The sequence below is a fragment of the Elephantulus edwardii genome, unplaced genomic scaffold (genome assembly GCF_000299155.1).
Source record: "Elephantulus edwardii isolate Elephantulus edwardi_28Jun2011 unplaced genomic scaffold, EleEdw1.0 scaffold00001, whole genome shotgun sequence".
NCBI lineage: Eukaryota > Metazoa > Chordata > Mammalia > Macroscelidea > Macroscelididae > Elephantulus > Elephantulus edwardii.
The window spans coordinates 49,239,066-49,244,550 of record NW_006399751.1 but is presented as its reverse complement, the minus strand read 5'-3'; the positions used below and the strand labels follow the sequence as shown (position 1 = coordinate 49,244,550).

The 5,485-nt window shown below is 36.0% G+C and overlaps 1 pseudogene; it reads left to right on the top strand.

Moving 5' to 3' along the window:
* The window catches only part of LOC102866775, a 14,073-nt pseudogene extending 9,253 nt beyond the window's left edge, over positions 1–4,820 (top strand).
* The last annotated feature ends 665 nt before the right edge of the window (positions 4,821–5,485 follow it).

Here is a 5,485-nt window from a genome sequence, read left to right as displayed (position 1 = left end):
TGGATATAAGTCCCTTATCTGATATGTTATTACCAATACTTTTTCCCAGTCGGTGGCTTCCCTCAATCTTCTTTTAAAACTTCCTGAATAATTCAGTATTCTGCCCATAGCATCCTTAAGTATGGTAGCTCACTCAAGGTTTGAATTTGTTCTTCAGTTCCTTCAGCTTAAGAAATGCCAAGTGAGCTCATCCCTTTGATTTTCCAACTGCAGCTCTTCGCACTTTTCGTTATAATACTTTGTCTTCCTGAACTGCTCTTCAGCTTCTTAACTTCTTGGTTTCTTCCCTTTGCTTTGGCTTCTCAGCACACTAGTGCAATATTCAGAGTCTCTTCTGACATCCATCTTGATCTTCTTCCTCTTTCTTTGTAATGACTTTTTGAATTCTTTCTAGATAATATTCTTGATAGCCTCTTACAGCTCATTTGGTCTTTATTGTAGTTCAGCACCACAAACCTGTTCCTGGGATGGTTCTTAAACGCAAGTTATAAACCATGGACTGCCAAAAGAACAAACAAATCTGCTTGGAAGAAGCACAGTCAGAATGATCCTTTGATGTCATGATGGTGATCCTTAATCTCATGTCATTTGGACATCTTATCAGAAGAGGTCAATCCCTGGAAAAAGACATCATGCTTAGATAGAGGAGAAGGAAATGGTAAAGGAGAGGATGGAGGAAAAGAGAAAGACTCTCAATGAGACTGGACTAACACAGTGGCTACAAAAATGGGCTTAGGAACAGGAGAGATTGTGAGATTGGTACAGGATCCAGTAGTGTGTCTTGTTGTTTGTTTATCTCCTTATATTATAAAACAAGAGTTGACCCCCCCCAAAAAAAAAAAAACCAACAAAAAACAAAACGCAGGTGGGATTGATTCAAAGTAAAAATTTGGTTGTTGTGGATTTGATTTAGCCTTTTTTAGGTTTAGTTTGAACTTGCATATTCGTAGTTGATGGTCTGTTCCACAAGCAGCACCTGGCCTAGCTTTCACAACTGATAGTGAACTTCCCCAACAAGTCTTTCCACAGATGTAATCAATCTGATTCCTGTTCATACTATTAAGTGAAATTCATGTGTATAGTAGCTGTATATGTTTCTTATAAAAGGTATTTGTGATAAATCATTGACTATACAAACTTCATCTGTACCATTTCATCTCCAGCCTCATATGTATCACCCAGTCCATGTTTTCCAACTACTGATCTTTCTTCTCAGTTCTCAACTTTTGCATCCCAGTCACCCATTATTATTAATGCACCTTGGTTGCATGTTCAATCGATTTCTTACTGCAAAAGTATCTTGTTGTTGTTGATTGCCTTCAAGTCGAGCACAACTCATAGCGACCCTATGAACAAAAAAGGTCTGAAACCTTCTATAACTACCGACATTTATCAAAGTTCATATAGAAATCATTTGTTTCCTTCTCTTTGGCTCTGGCTGTTGGTGCATGTTTGAATTATAGTGGTATTAACAGGTCTTCCTTTTACACAAATGGATATTATCCTGTCACTCACAACACTGCATTTCAAGGTGGATCTACAAATGACCTTTTAAACTATGAAAGCGACTCCATTTTTCCTCACCTTTTCATCTCTGGTGTAGTATATTATATGATGTTGTTGTTGTTGTTGATTGCCATCAAGTCACGCATAATTCATAGCGACCCTATGAACAAAAGACCTGAAGCCTTTCTATAACTATTGTCATTTCTCACAGTCAATAGAGTTTCCAGAGGCGTGTTGTTTAGGAAGTGGAATCCACTCCTGCAATTATTTATCTAATTTCCTTTTCAGACTTTCATTGCTGGTGTACAGAAACCCAGCTGATTTTTATTTCTAGAACTGAAGATGCCTTTAAATTTGCTATTAGCTCTAAATTTTTTTTTTCATGAACTTTGAGATTTTTTTAAAATAAAATGCACATTTTATTCTGATTGAAATAAACTGTACAAAATTTATTTTCTTCACTGAAAACAACAGTAATAATTTCTGTATTCTTTCTAGATAAACCACAGAACACTTATTTTTGTAGATTTCCCAGGTTTTGCTTATAAATCAAGATGAGGCATTAGATACAATCATGAAAAAAGACCAATGTTATCAGCTGTTAGTGTCCATGGCCTTACAGTCTATTTAGACCATGAAACAGAAATTTTCACCATATATCTGCTACCCAGCCTACAACAACTATAGTAAGTTCTTCCATTCACACTTTAACTGTAGTTTGTTCCTTTAGGTTCATATGATAAAGACAATCTACATTGAAATCCATATTTGGTAAGCTCATAGTTTGCATCACCCTGGTAATTTTCTTCACTGTCCATAACAGCTTTTTAAAAACTCCTACTAATCAATGATCAGTCATGAAATTCATTGTAACACTTTATAAAATACATTCCTTACTCACACACCTCCACAAAATGTATTTTTTCCTTTTTATTATTTTTAATTTTAATGAAAATTTAGAGAGACTTTGGACTTCCATTCATTCATTGTTGCACTTTTCTCCCTGCCCACCCCACTCCCAGTACACTCTTCTCTTTGAAAAGTAAAAGAAAAAAAATCTTTCATTGTTTTACCATCCCTCCCCCCAGGTCCACTCCCCTAGGCAGCCTTCATTCTGGACTCCTGTCATGACAATAATACCTAATCACATATCCTTTTTAAATAGTTGATCTATCTATATTTGAAATGTTTCAATGCAGTATACATTATTTATCCCATCTTTCTCCGTCTCCCCCAAACTCCCGATGTCAGTCCTGTTTTACAACAATGGCACTATGCAGTATTTGTCCTTTTGTGACTGAGTTATTTCATTCAGCATAATGTCCTCCAGAGTCACCCATGCAGCGTAGTATTCCATTGTGTGAATATACCACAGCTTCTCTATCCATTCATTTGTTGATGGGCACTTAAGTTGTTTCCAACTCCTTGCTATTGTGAACAAAGCCATGATAAACATGGGTGTGCATATATCTGCTTGGGTGGCAGTTATGGTCTTTTGGGGGGTATATTCCCAGTAGTGGAATTGCTGGGTCAAATGGTATCTCTATTTGCAACTTTTTGAGAAAGCGCCATACTGCCTTCCACAGTGGTTGCACCATTTTACACTTCCACCAACAGTGAATAAGGGTGATAGTTTTCCCACAGCTTCACCAACATTTGTTACTTGTTGTTCTGTTAAATTTTGCTCTTCTTACTGGGGTGAGATGATATCTCATAGTTGTTTCCACAAAATGTATTTCTTAAGAGAACTGTAGCTCAATACCTGATGATAACTGGATCCACAGTGATAATAAATATATGTCTAAAATGACTTAAAAAATTCCAGAGTACCATACCACCAAAGATATAACAAAGAAACAAAGTGGGGCACTTTCACTGCTATCTTCTGAAAGAACAAATATTTTTCAAAGCATGAGAATTCAAAGTGAAGCCATTTAAATAGGTAGATTATCAATGGCTAATAATATCCGGTCTATGCATTAGGTAGGTATACAGGGAAAGTTATTCTGTGATTAAGTGGCCAACATAAACCTTCCAGATTTTTTTTTTAACCTTCCAGATTTTGTACCAAATATCAAATATAAGAAAAAAAAAACATTTTAAAACAGTCTCTTAGGTATTTTCAGCAGTTTCTGAGTTACCTACAGAAAGCTCTGACTTAGTTGTATGAGATTTAATATATGTGTACACCATTAAATCTAGATCATGTTTTATATCAGAATTAATGTCAAGCAAAGCCAAGTTACTTGGCCTTTGATCTGTCAAAGTATTTCTTAAGTATGCTATGAGACCCTTTACTTCATAGCGCTCATTTACAACCTTCATCACTGGAAGAATACACAGGACCTTCAGCAATGCATAAATGTTTGGGAAGAACTTGATGTCAGAACTTTGAGATTTTTTTAATCTAATAGATCTTCCATCAATATGACTTCTTCTTTCCAATCTGGATACCTTTTCTTTTTCCTTTTTTTTATTACTCTGACTACAATGTTAATAAAACATTGAATGAAAAGTTGTGAGAGCAGGCCCCTTTAACTTGTTCCTAGTTTCAAGAGGAAAGCTCTCCGCCTTCCTCTACTGAGTATAATGTTTGCTCTTTTCACTTATGTCCTGAATCATGTTGAGGAATTTTCCTTCAATTCCAATCTATTTAGGATTTTCATCAAGAAAGGGTGTTAGGATTCAGCAGGATAGTGGTCGGGAGATGACATGAGGATGTTGGCTGGTTAGGAGGAACATACTATTCTGGAGTGGTTTTTGAACGCCGTGGGGCAGTGGTACCAGACCCTAGAGGAAGTGCGCATTGAAGTTCAAGTGCCACCAGGCACTGGCGCCCAGGATATCCAGTGTGGTTTGCAGAGCTGCAGTGTGTGGTGACTGTGAGTGGCCCGAAATCCTGAAGGGCAAACTTTTTAATTCTACAATAGCTATCGTATGAGGGAACCTGGACATTGGAGGACGGGCAAATCGTCCGTATTGTTTTCACAAAGACAAAAAGAGATGCAGGAAAATGCTGTACTTCTAGATTCTGAATATGCCGCTGGTCCTTTGGTGCAAGACCAAAGGCAGAAAAAACTTGTACTGAAAAGATTCCAGAAAATAAATCCTGGTTTTGACTTTAATGGAGCAAAAATCTCAGGCAACTACTCTAAAGATTGACTTCTTATTATTTTGTGCACCAAAGAGTCAGAACCGACCTAGAGCTGACCCTCCAGCAGGCTTTCAGAGGTAGTTAATCTCAAAAAAGGAGATTTCCATCCTTCTCCTGCACAGCGGCTCGTGGCCTAGATTTCTCAAATCTTGAGAAATGACTGCTCTTATTTAATGCATCCTTGCAGATGTTGCCAATCTAATCAAAGAAATACTGAGAAAAATATGGAGTCATACAGTTAATAAACAGCAAAGTACGTTTAAAAATGGGATTAAGGCTTACATTCAAATATGAATTTTAGAGGAAATGTCTTAATTATGTAGGAACTTGTCTATGAATATATAGTTAGTTACATCTTTAAACTTATTTTTGCTTGAAATTTTTTATGCTGCATTTTCCAATTTCATATTTAACTTGTCTTTTAAAATACAATTTAAAAAAAACATGAAGATATGGATCCTGTGGTGATTCCAGAGAAAACTTATGTTTTCTTTTGATAAGTTGATGCAGGAATAACTTTCAATAAACTCTTTTAAGTAGGATTTATGTACCCCTTTGACTAATTATGTGACTTCAGAAAGAAAATTCTTGGCAATCACCTCCTGTGTACTAGTCGAGGGTACACAACAAAGGGGAGAACAGGGAATTCTTTAAATTAAACAAACAAAAGCTTGAAGGAAAAAAACCCAATCCATTGTACTTTGAGGAAGTTAATTTTAAAAGTTTAAAGAAAATGTCTTTATTTGTATAAAATAAAGACATACAATGTCTTTGATTATCCAAAAAAGAAAAAAAAGAAAGGATATTAGATTTCAGAAAATGTGT